Source organism: Benincasa hispida, chromosome 9 (genome assembly GCF_027475165.1).
Source record: "Benincasa hispida cultivar pf3 chromosome 9, pf3_genome.v1.1, whole genome shotgun sequence".
NCBI classification, from domain to species: Eukaryota; Viridiplantae; Streptophyta; class Magnoliopsida; order Cucurbitales; family Cucurbitaceae; genus Benincasa; species Benincasa hispida.
In genome coordinates, this window is record NC_143486.1 from 18,603,642 (window position 1) to 18,620,928 (window position 17,287).

Below are 17,287 nucleotides of genomic sequence, written 5' to 3' on the forward strand. Positions count from 1 at the left end.
CTAATTAGTTATCAAAAGGTCGACTTTACAAAGGGAACGTCGTTTCCTGGGAACCTTGCAACCTTGCGGTTCCCGGTAACCGGCCGCATCGGCCCGGTTACCTTCGTCACCGTCGGTTCCCGCAACCATTTCTTTTTTTGATGTTTTTATTTCTGAAGGGCTTACGGGTCATTACACCAAAGGCTTGAAGTGAACGAGAGAAGCTATCGAGAGAGTACCAAATGCTGACGGTGACGAAGGTAACCTACTTTCGGTGGACGCGGAGCCAACGAGTTCAGTCGAACAGCGTAACGAGTCTAAGGTTACAGAAGCGTTCGCCAACTTTGATAGGTATAGCATTGCAAGCAAATAGAACAGAGGAGAGCTTACCGTTTGTTTCTATTAGAGTCGCGAGCTTGTTGTAGTCGGTCAACAAGAGAGAATCTTGCTGCTTACTTGCTATATCCCCGCGTTCTTGCACGGCTCCTCTCCCTATCGGTCGAGCCCTGCTTCTCCCTTCCCCCTCTCCCCGTTCTACCGTCCAAAACAAGGCCGTATGGAGTATAGCCAAGTGGTAAGGCATCGGTTTTTGGTACCGGCATGCAAAGGTTCGAATCCTTTTACTCCAGATTATGAACACCCGATCGGATCTGTCAAGAACGAGCTGACGACGACAGGGGAAGCGGCTGACTGCTGTCCCTGAGCCCAGCTTGTAGCAAGCCAAAAGTGTGACTTGAACCTACTTTGCTAAGAGAAGATCTCGAAGGGAAAAACAGACGGCAGAAAGCAATCCCTTCCAACCAGCCAACCCGCGGAGTTGAACACAAGCCCTTTTTAGTCACGGCCAGGAGATTGATAGAAAAACCTTGCCCTTCCTTTATAGTACTTAATGGGATACGATCAACATCAACGATAGCACCCAGAGGATACTAAACCTTGGATGGAAGCCCCTTTCTTCTATTCGGCCAGGGAAGTTGGTCAATCTTTAGCCAAAAGGCGGGGAAAGAGGTAATCTAGCTTTAACTTGAAGTACTATGAACCAAACAGTTTACTAAAACTATTCCAGTGTTGGGGCTCACATCGCTTCGGCCTATCTAGAGCGCTACTTGGTGTGGGGGAGGACGGTCAAAATGGTCGGCCCATCAATTATCAATTGCAAGCAGCCAAAGCTACGGCAGTAACCGTCGTTTCAGTAATCTATGAGTCTTTTCGAATATGTTCAAAGTCGAAAGCCAACCTCGACAATTCCGATCCCCGGTAAATAACTCATAATAAGTCCCCGTCAGTCCCATGTCCAGCCGGAGGACAGACTCTTCGTATCAGAGTGGAGTTCTGGTAAGGGGGGGTGGGACCTTACCTTCCCTGCCAATTGCTAAGAGGAATTAGTGAAAGAAAGAAAAAAAGAAAGGCTATTTTGGTAATAAGCTCTATAAGGGCTGGAGCTTACTCTACTTGCTATAGTGGAAATCAAAATACAGAGGCCGGTCCTACCCGGTACCGTCTTCAAAAAGTAATTAAGGTAAGAGAATCCCGTGTTCTTAGAGCAGAGCCATTCCTGGAATCTTTCCCTTGGCACGATAGATTAGATAGAATTAGAATACGGTAAAAGAGTTAGTTTATTATTTCTTCATTCTATATAATATACCAAATGAAAAAAGAGAAAGAAAGTCTAAAGTAGTGATTTCATGGACTAGACTAGTTGTGAGTAATTCAGTGAGCATCGGCAAAGGAGAGGAGATATATTGATTAAAACCTTGTTGCTGGCCTCGGCTTGCCCATTCCCTTGGGCGTAGTATGGAGTCAAGTTTTGGATGGTTATGCCATATTCCTCTGCGAACGCCCTTACCTGCCCCCCGGTAAACACTGTCCCCTGGTCAGCTACGATGGTCTCGGGTATCCCGAACCGATGGACAATATATGTTTTGATCATTTCCACAATCTCCTTCTGATCCACTGACTTCATGGGAATGGCCTCGACCCATTTAGTAAAGTAGTCCGACAACAATATAACAATGTCCCTTCGATTAGGCATAGTTTGAACTCGGATCCCTATGGAATTGCTTTATATGGTCCGGGTTTGCCCCTTTTTCGTAAGGCTGGGCTGGTCCTCCATCACTAGTATAGTGGAGGTCTTTGTTTTGAATCAAAAAATAAGCGCGTGAACGGATAGTGTAACGCTGGCGGTTTTCTCGGTTGATGGATGGGAGAAATTCCTATATCGCTTTCTCATGTTATTGTTATGTTGATGTTATATTAAAGAATGAAATCTAAAAAAGTGGCTTTGTCCCATTCTTGATAATTGTCTTTCTCATACTGTGTAAACGAACTTCAAGTCAACATTGTGTACTGTACTCAACAGGAAGTGTCACAGCCTAGGTTTTGGCCACCCCCGATGTCGATCTGCAGTATTCGTTTTATAAAGTAGTTTTCCGAGGCTCTAGGTTTTTTACCTAGAGCGATTTGCCTGCTTCTTTCTAGGCTATGGGTTACCTGTATCATGCAAATGTCCAACACTTAGGTGCTTTCTAAGATCATCCTATATGAAAGATGTATGACATGTGTGGATAATTAATGACTTGCAGGGTATGCAATATATTAACGTCCACAGAGTACAAAAGGTAAGACCTAATAAGAGAAATGAGCTTAGCACAACACGATATGGGATAGAAACCTAATCCTAAAAGGAGAAAACCCATCACTGAACAATCATAGGAATAGAAGAAATGGGTTCAGACCAAGTGACAGAACTCTCTATGAGTTGGGCTACATAAAAGATCCTTTTCTACTAAAATGGATGTAGGCTTAACTAAAGCCCAATGCAGGTTGAACTCTATGGAATCTAAGCCTCACTACCCTCTTAGAGCGTTACAAGGAATTTTTTGCCGGCCCCATATGGATTCAGCTTAATAGATTCCGCTTAGGGGTTTATGAGAGATTGATTGATGGACCTAAGCTAAACAACTAAGATTTCAATCTCCAAACTTTTATAAACCCTGGGATTGTTGGCTTTTAGTCGTCAAGAGGACTTAGTCGAAGTCTTCCTATCTTTGTTTGGTCGAAGTCGGCTAAGGCTAAGGGGACAATGCCTTTTTCTTTCCTTGAGACTCTTTACCGGCTGACCCGCAGTAATCTCCTTTTCTTTTCCTCGACTCGGACTAATGTAAGTGAAAGCGGGGGAATGTGCCTTCTTGTGACTCAGTCCTCTAGTAATTGAATTCTCCTTCTTTTTTGAATCGTATGTATTACCGATATCTAATTAGATTGTACAGCTCTTTAATCAATTGTGCTATGTCTTTCTAAGCGAGGTAATCTTTCTCCTTTTGGATGCGCATCCCCGTAGCGCTTAAGCTTTCGATCTAGTCTCTCGGTCTTCCAGTTTCAATCCTATCTCTTTCCCTTATACCTTATGTAATGTCTTCTTCCTAAGAGTCTGCTTCTTTGTTAAGTAAGAAATTGCGTACGTAAAGGAATCCTTCTATAAGCCGGTTCGTAGCCGGGTTGAAACCCGATTGTAGAGAGCGAAAAGAGCCTCTTCGTTCACAGGAGATGAATGAGAGTGCAGGTTTAGCGCCATTGCCGTAGTGCTTTTTGATTGTGGTAAGGAGAATGCTGTCCATTAGTTTTCCAAAGCCAAGGACTGGTCTTCCGGTTGGAAAAACATTGCCTCGCTTTCTCGTATTAGCAGAATGGGTCAGCATAATAGCATCGTCAATTTCGCGATCCATCACCTTATCAAGCCAAAGAATAGGTCTCATATCGCACATAGCTTTTTTGGTATCAGTCGGACTTCCATCTCATCATATTGGAAAGCCGCACTCGTCTCTCTGGGGGGCCGCGCCCTCTCTTCCTTTTTGATATATAGTGGATGCTCCGGCGGTGTGGCTTTGGCCATTGGTTTTCTTGTGTTGTGAGGTTCATCCTCACTTCGGAGATGGAAGATGGTAAGATGATGATGGCCCCTTCGGGGTCTTCGGGAGCATCAAGCTCGACTGCAGCAAATCCTGTTGGTCAAGTGGTGGAAAATAGAAATTACGCTGTTTCCCAAGATGATCTTTTTGATGCAGTGGAAGCAGAGGAAAGGAGAGAGTGGGAAGAGCTCCGTAACTCCAAGGAATGGAAAGAAAGTGAGTTTGAAGAGTTCGAAAGACAAAGTGACATTTGATATTCAGTAATTAACGACTTCAAAGAAGGCCTATTGTTTTAGTATGTTAGCACCTTCTTCACCTGGCATGCTCTACTCCATCCCATATACCCTCTGTCTCCATCTTCAGGAGAGCTATTGCTGTACGTTGAGTCCCCCCGCACTTCGCCATAAGGCCAACACTCTCTCCCAAATGCTATTTGCACCAGAAGACGAGACGAAAGGAGCGGGCATCATAGACTTTCCTTTTTCTCGGTAGCTAGATCAAGAGTCAGATCAGAGTAGAACTAGCTTTTTTCGTCACCTAAAATATCCGGCACTCGAGCTTTGCCTTTCTCATAAGAAAATGGCTCGGGAATGAAACTTACCGTACCGCTTGAAGGGCCTTTCTTTAGTATTTAGTAAAGGAAAGGGGGTATTAGGCTGTTATGCTATAAAGAAAGAGAAAGCTTTTACCCTACTAGTCTTAGATAGAAGAGTCAAAGGTTTCCTTCGGAGACAAGAGATCTTTTGCAACCGGCTCTCCGCAGTCGCACGGACTTGGTACATGAGGAGAACTAAACATGATTCTAAAAGCAGCTTATTGATCGATAGCTGTATTGCCTTGCTTTCCCGCATTCACACCAAAAGGAAAGAAAGGAGAGTCGTTTCATAGTGCTAGAAACCTTCCTCCTGCCATTACGGATTCTAACGCTGGAATCAGGCTTTACAGATTCAATCCAAATGCCTGGATTGCCCAAGAGCATAGTGAATGAATGAGAATCGACGAGAGCTATGCCCTTTTAGTCTTTGTATAAGGGTTGAAGCCCATCCTCAACTTAGATTAGAGCGGCTTCTGTTGAGTGTAGAAAGCTGGAGTGGAATGAGTCCCACCTACTCTACTCTATATATGTAAAAGAAAAGAAAAGCTTGCACGCGCTTAAACCTCATTCGTCAGCCTGAGACTCATTCTAAACAAGTTCTCTTCCTATACCTATAGGTTTGAATAAGGTATCTGCTCTTCCTAGATGCCTTTCATAGTGCCGCGAGTGTGAGGGAATTTCATAATCCTTCAGTCTTTTCCCTTCCCAGATGCTTTTACAAGCCCTACTAGGGAGGATTAGTATCAAAAAAAGGGTTGGTATCCGTAATAAACTCCCTTTTATGTCGATCTAGGGGCAAGCTAGCTTTTCTGAGTTCTTCCGCCTCAAACCTCTCCTTATTCGGTTGTGTTAGCATCTGCTTTCTCTAAAGCACTAACTAAGGAAGAAGCGTTCCAAGCATGGTCTGTGAAATGAGACCATTAGGCTTCCTTACTGTGCTTGCTGTAGAGAATGTCATTATCAACTCCATAGCCAACTCACTCATTCAGACTCCCAACTGAAAGAGTTTCATGGGCAAGCTAGGGTTTGATGAGCAATCAACCAAAGAAGCAGCCCTTGCCTTAACCCGCATCTCTCATGCCTAATAGAATATGGAGAGTGCGCAGTGGTGAACCAAGGCGTAGGAAAGGCTTCCAAGAAGTATGAGAATGCAATCACCTCCACCTTTCATCTATTGAGTCCGTCTAGGCAGTATAATCGAGAATGAGCAAGACTTTGTGTTGTAAGGCCTTTCCCTTGCTATCTTTTTCCCGCCTGTATTGCTTGTCCTGATTCTCCTAGTTCGGATGGAACCCCTGACGAGACTCCGAAGAAAAGAAGCACTTTATAGGGTTCATCTTCAAGTTGTGTTACCTAAAGGCAATCGAAGATTCCAAGTGGTCGACTCTTTTATGGCTTTTGACGGCTAGGTCATCTACGTAGCATTCTACGGTTTTATGCAACATCTCTCTTCAGATTTTCGTCATAGACTGTACTTCGTATCCTGCATTTTTGGAACCAGGAATAACAGATGCCGGTCTGCTTTCTCTGTTCTACAACCCACCCATAAGGGTATAGGGAATGATGGGTGGGGCACCAATCACTAGGGATTGCCCATAGAAGGGTTTCCAGGTACTGATGATCTAGGCCATTCCTTTAAGCTGGGAATCGTGGATTGGTCATACGAGATCCTAGAAAAAAGGATTTCAGAATACTAGGGCTAGGAAGAGATTAGCGATGCCTGTCTATCATTGCCCTGTTTGAGGATCAGATCCTCGTGACCCCATGGCCGATTGTGGGTTAATCCACCCCAAGTTCAAAGCGAACCTGGAAGGAAATGAGAGGGAGGAACCCATTTCCAGCACGAGCCAATCCGATAACGGAGAATGAGATCCTTTGAGCCCGGTGGTAAGGTCCAGTTATTTACACAGCCTTACACCACAAGGCTATACAACCTAGAGTTGCTTGATGCAGTGCCTTATGGTTGAACTTGCTCCACAAAGTCCCAGGAAACATTGATTTGGTTGATTTAGATGGAACCCGGACGGATCGACCTCTTGTCCTTCTTTCCGGGGCTTTCGTCTTTTTTCCTTTCCGGTTGGTCCTCCTTTGGCTTGTCCATAGAAGGTGCAAGCATCCCGGTCGTTGTAGAGTAAACCGGATTTCCAGCTCTGCTGTATGGGTGAACCAGGACGGAGAAAATCAAACCCGAACATGGAATGAAATCGTCTTTGATAATCTTGAAATTCAAAGAAAGATGGCCATAGGTTCGAATCACATAGCCTCAGTGTAATGCAGGATAACCCAGCCAAGATAGAGGGACGAGGCCAATAAGAAGGCAGAAGTTTCATACAAAGGTGCCTTTAACTGGCTAGGAAATGTGCTTCCTCTGGCTTCAAATCCCTGGATGAACTATACCATAGGGATGAGGACAAGCGAAGGAGCTGATAGGTGGAGGAGGTTTCCATTTCAGAGTACAGCTTATAGCTGTAGAAAAGAGTATAACGTGGGTCTATGCCCCTTTTACCCCTTATCACCGGAACTACTTAAGCTGGGTTGTCCCAACTCAAAGCAAAAAGAAGATTTGGAATCGGAGGTATTGCACGGGATAGCCTTTCTTACAAGCTCTTTTTAGTTAAATCGGTCTGATTTTGACCGTCCCACCTAAACATAAATAGCTTAGATAGTCTCTCACTGTGAAATGTTCGCATCCAAGTCGTTATTCCTTAATGAGAAGAGGCGTAAAGAGAGAGTTCCGTCACGTCTCTATGTCGACCAAGGTTATTTGTCTAATAGAAAGCGTTCTCCCGCAGCTGTTGAAGTTTTTATATCGAAAACGGGCGATCTCTTCCTCATATGAATATGTGTGTTTGGTGATTTGTGTCTTGGGTCGTCGATTTCTCGAAGGAGACTTTGAATGTGGGCTCTGGAGGTGCCTGTGTTACTAGGGTGTCTCCCCTGTGCTTCTCTTTAGTAAGATTTCGCATGGCTTGCTCTTCTAAATCAAATTTTGGCCTGCGGTAATGTAATCAGGATTTCATCTCCACAATTCTTTTTTTCTATGAAAGCAGGAAAGTTGAGTTCCAAATTCAGCCTTATTCCATGAGATCTAGAAGCACTTCCGCAACCTTCTCTCTCTCCTCCCTATCGCTCTTTTTTTTTGACTTCTTTCAAAGGGGAATGCAGGCCTTCCTTAGAAGTTGTCGCTCGATCGAAAGGATATAACAAACACATACGAAACCTTAGCTTCGCTGACTTTCTGAGGTATAACCTTCGCCACGACATTAGTGGCTTAGCTCTTCGCGCTTCCCGCAGGCTTTTTTTATAGAGAGAGAGTAAGGGGGCGCGGTACGGAAGATTGGTCCGTTCCGCAAAGCTGAGCTTTTCGGTTCGCTCCCCCGGCCTTCTTACCAGTCTGCCTCCTTTCTCTTGATGGAATATAACAATGCCCGAGCTCCAGCTTTGCTTGCGTTCTTCACCGGCGCTTGCCGGGGATGTATCACTTATCCCGCTCCTAAGGTAAGGAGTCCTCTGTGTGTTAGAATCTTTACGGGAATGAATCGCATATGTTGGTTGAGAATTGCTCGGGAATTCATTGATAGTGACTTTGCCAGGTTCTAGGGGTTCCCCTCTTCTTTTTTGTCGATCGAGCCTTCCCCTCTCCCTATCGGTCGAGCTCAATTACATCGAGCCTCATTCCACTCGTCCAGCCCTCTTCACGAACTTGTACAATCGATGCCACAAAGATAGCCAACTCGATTATCAAAGAAATAAGGAAACGGGCGACGATTTGGCACCAGATATCCGGAGGTGTGGAAAGAGCTGCTGTGAAAAGCGGAAAAACCATCAAAAAACGACGATTGTTCGTGAAGGTTTCCACAGAAAGACCCCTTAGTTCTGGCAAACGGATCACAATTACAGGTACCTGGGAGCATACCGATAGAATGAACGAAATACGAACAGTTAACATAATATGGTCATAGATCTTAGGTTGTAACTTGATCATGAGCGAATTTGTTGATGTTGCACCCACGAAGTATGGAAAGTGCCAAACATTGGGAACTACCCGGGGAAGAGTTAGGAACAGGAATAAGGAGAAGCGAGAACCACTTAAATAGAGGAATCGATTGTATTTCGTCCTTTGTTCTCCATAGCAACTGGGGATCAAAAAGCACCAAATTTGATGACTTATTAAGGGAAAGACGAAGTAAGAGCATGCTATTGAAGACATTGCAACATATGTCGGGAAGGCCTCCGTTGATTGTGTACAAACAAAATACGAGTCCAAAGGCAGGGTAAGAAAGGGTTTAGCTAATGGAGATATTAACTCTTCCGGGAACCAGTAACGCGTAAACCATGTCAAACCAAGACCGATCAATATCCGAACGAAACGGATTCGAACTTCTCCTAGAATAGTTTCCGGTGCGAAATGAAATTCATAGGATATAGTTGAGTAATTCAAAGGATATATATAAAGATTTGATAGGATTCGATTCATTTTCATAATAAACAAAAACAAATAGGATTGATTATGTATCAAAATTGCATCACTACATCGAAGGCTTTTTTGTAAATATATTGAGTTGATAGCTTGGTACCCAAACTGTATCAATGATTGTGATCCTCATTGTGTACATAATTCGTGTTAGGATCTACCAAAGAAATTGTTGGGGTATAGGGCATATAACAAAAAAAAGAGTTTCCATTTCATTTCGATAAAATCAAAAAAAGAAAAAGATCTTTCGCAGGAGCGAAGCAGCTCGACCGATAGGGAGAGGGTAAGGAAAGAACAAAATTTTCAGCACATTTATACGAATAAGTCTTTCTTTTTCTAAAAGCATAAGTAGTAAATTTGACTAGGGTTCCCATACATGCAAACATACAAAAGAAAACCAAACAAAGATAGTTAGCATAAATAGGACTCCAGTAAGCATCGGAGTAGATCTCTACTAAACAAAGCCAAAGAAAGTCATGCATTAAAACACACTACTTTGCGTCTACAGACAGACAATCTAAACAAAAGAGTCGACGGAATATTCTAGTATCCCCGGTGCCCGTGGGTGACTGCCTGCACTATGAGTGCTTGCTGCTCCGCCCGCAGCGCTTGCAGCCTCCCCTCCAAATCCTCGATACGCTCTCTGGCAGCGCGAATGCGCGCTTCTTTCCAGGCAGGATCCAGTGTTCTAACACTCCTCAAAAAGTGGTTTAGCACTCTACGCTACGGCGCTCTTGAATCTGATTTTGCAGTTGCCCCATTTCGGCTGCAATTGCAGAAAGCCTGTTTGCTGCATCCATAGCCATACGTGCTAGTACTCAATTTTTTGATTTGAATTTGATGAAGTGAAGACACTTTTCGAGCCTCCATTTATAGAGTGGTAGAGGAATCTCGCCATGCAGTACGAATTGCATGGCGCAATTCTGACTACTATAACCACGCTGCCTGTATGAACAAACAAACTTTGCAGAACCGTTTCACCTAATCGATCGTGGTGAAGTCAGCAATGGATTCGGCGGATCATCCACGTCACGAATTGGATGGCTGGCCCAATTCTGACTAGTTCTCCGCACTACTTTTCCGCTGTTATAAAATACTCTTATGCCTATTTAGTGAAAAACTGGCAGGCTCTGGCTACCTTGCGGAGCAAACAAAAGATCCCCAAATCACACTGCCTGTATGAACAAACAAACTTTGTACACTTACGTGAAAAAGATTCAATATTCTATGCCAATAGACTCGTGACATCCATGTACTGAGTCGTCAAATGAGCCACGTTAAGAAAGCCCAAGTTATACGCATTGGCCCACAGGGTGCCCCACCCCAATAGGGCCCGAATGAAAGACCCAAGCCTACATGAACCATCACAAAGAAAGTCCTAAAAATGGTCCAGTTTCGATGAAACCTCGATGAAAGCCCACAGAAGGGCCAAAGCACAACAAGCCTACCCATCATCAAAGCAAGCCCCAATGCAAGAACTCCCTTTATATGAAGTTCTTCCGTACGTCTTGGATGTCCTTGATGCGGGTTCAGTTAGCCGATCGACCATCAATCAACCGACCTTAATGCATTCTGACACCATCTACTAAAATCGGAAAGTGAATTTTGAACTGCCTGAGATCAAACTTCAGCGAAGACTACTCTAGAATCAAATGAAGAATCTTATTCTACGAAATTTCGAGTTCGACTTCACCAATACTTCCCCAACTTTCAAAGTCTTGCCAGGGTCAGAAGTAGCTACGGTAAACTCTAAACTATCTTTCTTCTTTCACTCATAGCTATCTGACTGTGAGGATTCCCCCTTGTATTCCCCATAGGCTAGGAAAGGTTAGTAATAGGCTCAACTACAAGTCTTGGAGCTAGGCAGCTCAGTATGGTATGAAGAAGGAACTCTGCCCTCTCGTCACGCTTGACGACAACCCGCTTTCTATCCCCCGAGCACTCAGTGGATGAAGAGGAAAGCGTATCAGATCAAGCCTTCGAAGCAGCCCATTCCGTCGATGTAGTACAATCAGTTCTTTCTGTCGAGTTCCATTCCTTGATGAAACGGGAAAGAAGGATCCACCTTATTCACAACAACAGCACTTCTTCCACGAATAGGTGTTCGCCATGGGGAAGTAAAATATGAGGAAGTCATTTAATCAAATCAGCACGAGGATATCTAGAACGGCTGGAAGACTTGTGGTGGTCCCTACCTAAGAAGCCCACCCTCCTTCAAATCCAGATCGGAAAATAGCGTTGATTGAGATGCAGCTCTTTGATCTCCACTTGGGTCTGCAGTTTCACTCGTTGCCGAAGACCTTGAAGCTGCTCTACCTTTCGGCATTGCAAAAAACTTTTTACAAAGCAGAGTGAAAGGTACCACATCTCTTTATGGGCAGAGGGCGGGCATAGAACAGAGCTTCAAGCTGGCATTACATCGATCCAGGTCTCAAAATCCTATAGATAGGGACAGATTGACAGCAAACAGAGATGAGGAGACGGTGTCAAGTGTAATCATTGACTGAGCTGGACCAGGAACATCAATTAGAGCTCTTTCTTCTTTCCCCTAGCTACAATACAAGAAGAAAACTTCATCCAGCGGGGAAGAGCCATAGCGGGAGAAACCTCCCTTGCTGCTGCCAAGTTGATTGATGTAGTTGCTTATCCTTCAATCCCATCTGTCTATTAGTGAAGGCTCCATCCCATCTTTCGAAGCTCGTGGAAATAAAGTAAAGGACTTATGCTTAGTTAAGACTACGTTTCTTTTATTAAGCTAGCCGAGGAATTCTATTCAATAGTAGCGGCTCTTGACTATTTGCATCTTTCTCTTAGTTGGCACTACCTGGCACTTTCCTCATTAAGAACCTAACAAGAGCACTCGTAAAGGCCGACAAATGGATGGTAAGAGTCTCCGTCTTTCAAGCAGCAATGAGAGCTGCAGTTAGTTAGTTCCTGCACCTCGAAAGGGAGCGAAGTGAGTCCCGAATCAAAAAAAAAGAGAATTTGGAACTTTTAGGAGAATGTGGCTAGAATAGAGATCGCTAGCTTCAACTCACTCTCAGCAGCAGTCTTCAAGTATAGGGGGACTCGATCGGTTCATCCAGGGCAGCATGCCTTTCCCTAGTTTTAGAGCTAGGTAATGCTAATGAAATTCCATTTGGCGACTGTAGCGAAGGTTTTGTTTTGGAGATTCACAAGACAATAAGATCTCCGATTTCGTGCCGGTCAGCTAGTAGGCTTTTTTCTAACTTCACTAGAAGAGCAGATGTAGGCCTTACGACTGAACTATTGAGAGTCTCCACCCGCATCAAAATGGAATTTGATTCTCAATTTAGGAGTAAATAGGAAAGGGCTTTTTGCCAAGTTTCAGAGGGGGGGCAGTGGCTATTACACTTTCTTTCTAAAAAGGTTTGAAGAGATCTGACTCTAAAGGGAAGGAAGTACAGATTCAATCCTCTCGGATTAAGAAAGAAGTTCTCAATGCTGAAATCAAACTCTACTGGCCATTTCATCGATAGCTCAAAGAATTCTTTGTTGACCTCTTTATCTCGAGTATTGTAAATCTTTGAATCTTTCTTCTTCTCCTCTTGGTTTTGCTTTAATAGAATCTATTCGATTGGAAGAAAAGCGCACCTTGACTCATGCACTCATGAACTCATATGCACTCCTAAACAGCCGTCGGGAACAAGCGAGAAAAGAGAAGTCTACCTTTTAAACTAATGGCATCCCTTTTCTTGCTTACTTCGCTAGCAAGGTCTTCCCGATTGTCATCAAACAAAAAGGGGTTGGACCAGACCAGCTAAGAGATAGATTCGAGATTCCAGATGTGACTGCTGTTACAGGACAAAAGACCGGGAAAAGGAAAATCGATATTTACAGGAAAGAGGGATTCGTGTCGTGGACAGCTCAACCGAAGAGAGCAGATGAGCCTTTTCCACCCTTTGCAGAAGCAGGAAATCGATCTTTTGAATTCGCTTTTAGCAATCGAGATGGCGAAGTCTTTGATCTTCGAGTCGATTCTCATCATGCCAAATCGAGCGAACAATCACGTATATAACGGGATATGTATGCGACTATAGACATTTGGATGGGATCTTTTCGAAAGGAAGGTTTTTTTTTAGTGATGATGAACTGATCCCTAAGTCTGATAGCGCGCGCAGAAACTCCGTTTTGAAGCACAGGCGGTGGCGTTGAAATGAGGGGATCGAGAATTCACCTGATGCAATGGATGCCTGATGGGACAAAAAAAAGAAGCGATACGCGCAGTATCTCGATAAGGTCAAAGAGCAAGACGGTTTACGGCAGGGGTTTTTTATTGTAGTCTGTGGAAGCCAGACTTCTAGGGACAAAGGCATTTATTTATCCATCAAGGGATCGAGCTATGACAGATCTTGCTCTGGCTGAGCCTACCGAGACGGACCCGACACGTGCTGTTTGAAGGCCTGTCCCTATCTATGTGGGTTTGATCGTCATGGATGGTCTTCGTCACAGGAGAAATTCCAATTCCCAGGCAAAGATTACAGGTCGAAGTAAAAGCACCAGGGAGAGGGCCTATCACGACTTTTCTTCCCATACCAACAAGCACAGCAGAGAGAGATTCACTACCATTGAAAAAGAGACTGTAAAGCTATGGACGTGGATTCGGGAAGCTTGTTCATCCCCAGGTAGCGAACACAGACCAGAAGAGCTTGACTGCCATGGATGAACAGCCACCGCCGATACAGGTTCAGTTACAGGTGTACACCAGTGGGAACTAGCAGTTGGGATTGAGACAAGAAAGGCCAAGCACCTTTCTCTTCCTTTATTTACAGAAAGCTGGTACATCCATTCTATGCTATTGCTGAACCAGTTTTCCTCAGATCTCGTTACTAGGAAAGTAGATCCACTAATCCATGCAGTGAATCTATCTCTCTTTCTTTGACATTTACATCTTTATCCGGACCGATGGAACTATCAAATTAACATGTCTTTGAAGAGGGAAGGAAAACAACCATGACGTTATATACAACGACTTTTGTTCGGAGGGACACGGAACCATCTTCTCACGAGAGGAAGGGACAATTTCCCCGATTGAGGAATTCTAACGCTCCTTCATCGATACCCTAGAGCTGTCTATTCCTTATATATGTTGCCTCTTTGGGCGTATGGGCCTGTTGGGTCGTATATGGGAACAGTCTTTATTCACGAGTGACTAGTTCGTGTGTCCTTTGGGAGGACCATGCATCCGCTCCAAATGCATCCCATAGCCTATCTTTCATCAGCATCCGTTACTGATCCAGGCGTACTTCCTTCTATCTCGATAAAAACCCTTCTTTCCTCTTTTTTTGATATGGGGAGAATTCATTTGAAAGCTGAAAGCAAGCATTCCAGTCCTCAACTCAATAAAGTAGCTCGGCTAAGAGAGAGAAGACAAAGAAAACGACTTTCTTTTTTCATATATATGGAGATCAAATTTCAGCAATTTCAATCTTCGTCACCGAGTTCAAATCCCTGGATACCCAAAAGACGCTGTTTTAGCAAGAAGTCCGATTTCAATCATCATCTACGAGGGAAATTGACTTGACGCCCAAAAAGACGGGGTTTTTTCAACTTTCACAATCTCGATGTCTGTCTACGAGCGGAAATACGTTGATACCCATTTTGACGGGGTTTCCTCAAAAATGCAATCCAAAATGACAGTCTACGAAAGAAAAGTCAGTTATGCCCAAAATCACGGGAAAATGAAAGTGGAATGATTTCAATTGTTCACACCTCTGTCCTAAATCAAAGTTGCAAAGCAAGTGAGAGCTAGGTAACATCCGTCAGCTAGGGCGACGGCGGGGCAAGGAATACAAAACGAGGGGTGGATCCAAGGAGGGGGGGAAGACAGGCAGGGATATGTCTTATTGAGTGAGGTTCTTTCATTCTTCTTCGATTTATAGAAAAGTTCTTGTAGCCGGGGGGGGGCAGCATCTATAGCTAATGCACTGATTCGAAAGAGAAATGGCCTTATCCGGGAAGAAGCTAGTTCATCATGCTGATGTCGGGAAGAAACTTTTCTCTCCCCGATTTCGATTTACTCCCATCCCATAACCAGCGCATGCTTTCAATCGATATTGAGGCAGGTGAGTCATGATAATGCCATGCAGGGGCGGGGGAAAAAGCGAAACCAATAATAGAAGAGGAGCGGAAAGCCACTCGAACTTTCCTCTTTTCTTATCTCTTGCAAGTGACCAGTTCCCTGAGGTTTTCAATTCTTTGACTGCCGGTTACAGATATAGTTCTCTTTGCTCTAGGCACACGAAGAGGACCATTCATTCTAAATCAAAGTCTCGTCCATTGTCAAAATAATTAACTAGGGTCAATATGCCTTTTTGAGGGCGGAAGAGTGCATACGAGCGGTCAAGCAAGAGGTCTAGGTCAATCCTAATCTTTTTTGATTTGAGTTTTAAGCTAAGCGAAAATAGAAGTTAATAAAGAAAAGACAAAGACAGCTTGGAAGGCCGGATAATGGAATCAATAGGTTTTTTTAGGCTGCTATTCTATTCCAGCGTCAGTCTATAGTGCAACCAGCCAGCTGAAGTTTCAGTTTGAGTTGCTTTGCCCTCTATTTTAGTAAGCCCTGCAAGTTTTTTTACACCCCCTTCCATCTCGGTTCCTGCCAGTTCTGATTCACTTCTTTCTCTTGCTTTTGCCTCTGCTTGCGATCCAGTTTCAGTTGGAATAGCTTTTCTTGGGGAGATTTCCTTCTCTTCTATTTAGGAATATTGGATGCCCGGTCTTTCTAATCTTTATAATCAATGTTTTCATCCAATCCAGTCTTACTTAAACCCTTAACAACAAGCCGTTGGGCGTGACCTTCTCCTTGTTGAATGTCTATCCTTTTGGTTTGGAATACCTCTTTCTTCTCTCTATCGTCCACATTGGCATCTTTCTGTTCAACTCCCATGCTTTCTATTGGTCAAGAACCAAGATTCGGGATAGCGAAAAACTCGCTACTTGCCCTCCTTAAACAAAACTTTCTTTTTACTGTATCACATCGCGTCTTGCTTCAGGATGATCAGTCTACCCCTTATTTTGACTCTTTATCTCTAACCTTTTTTCTTTGCCTGAGTAAAGAAAAGAGTTGCTTTCATTACAGAAAGAAGACTGAAAACCCTAAAAGAGTGCTTAGTCCTTAGGTTTTTATCCCGATTGCTTCCCAGAGGGAGTAGGAAAGGTAGCGGTTCGACTTCTAATATGCTAAAAGGCTTTCTTTAATCACCTACGCTCAAGGGGAAATCCTTGAATTACTCCCGTAAGAGTAGAGGCAGAGAATGAATTTCCGTAGGGTTAAAGAGATCAGTCCTAGCTGCTTTCGTTCGTGAACTCTCAACTGGGAAATTGTTAAGAGAAGAAGTATCAACGAGATCGGTAGTATATTCGTTATAAAAAGATTCTGATTCATTCCCTTCAGCTCCAAGAAATAATATACTTCACTAACGCATTAGTTCCGTTGCTTGATGTGAGTATTGAACAGGGTATAGATAATTCGAGAGAAAATTCAGATGCCAGGGTGGATCCTACTCCGTATTTACCAGCGAAAAGGGGCACCCAGATATAGATATGCAATTTCCTTTGGCTTTGTCACGAGCTGGATTTGAACCAACTTCTTGTAGCAAAAGACAGTCCCAGCGAACTACCTTTCATTCTGATCGTGACTGAAAAAAGAAAGAAGAGAAAGAAGCGACTCTCCGGTCGTTCCCTTTTTCTTATTTCACCTATTTTCCCTTGATTCTGTTACAAGGATGAATGAAACTTCTCGTACGAATTAGCTCATTGATTCTTCCTCTTTCTCTTTCTTCGATAATTACATATCTTGAAGCTCCTCCCCCTATTGGTCGAGCGGCTTCGCTCCTCGTAAACTAGTCCGAACGAATGCTTAGTTTGCCTTTCTGAACAAGGGGAAAGAACTGCAACTCAATCATTTCTTATTCTTCCTCTTTCTCTTTCTTCGGAAATTGAAGATTGAAAGGAAACCCAATTGAACATCTTTAGCTCGTAAACTCTTTCTCTATTACCGCAATTTCTCATTCTCAGGGGGTCAGATGAAATGGAACAACTCATTCTCCCTATTTGGAGAGCTGCTTCGCTCCTCGTAAACCTTGATTCTTCCTCTTTCTGTTACTTTTACCTTTATCTCTTTCTGATTCCTATTTTACCTTTTTCTTCTGAAACATTCCTGTAAAGCTCATTTACTTATCCCTCTCGGTAAAGCTGCTTCGCTAGTCTTTACCTCTTCTAAAGTAATATCTTTACCTCTTCTCAAGTAATAAAAGACAGGGTCGAGCGAGAACTGAGAATTGATTCACAGCGGACGGATGAAAGAAA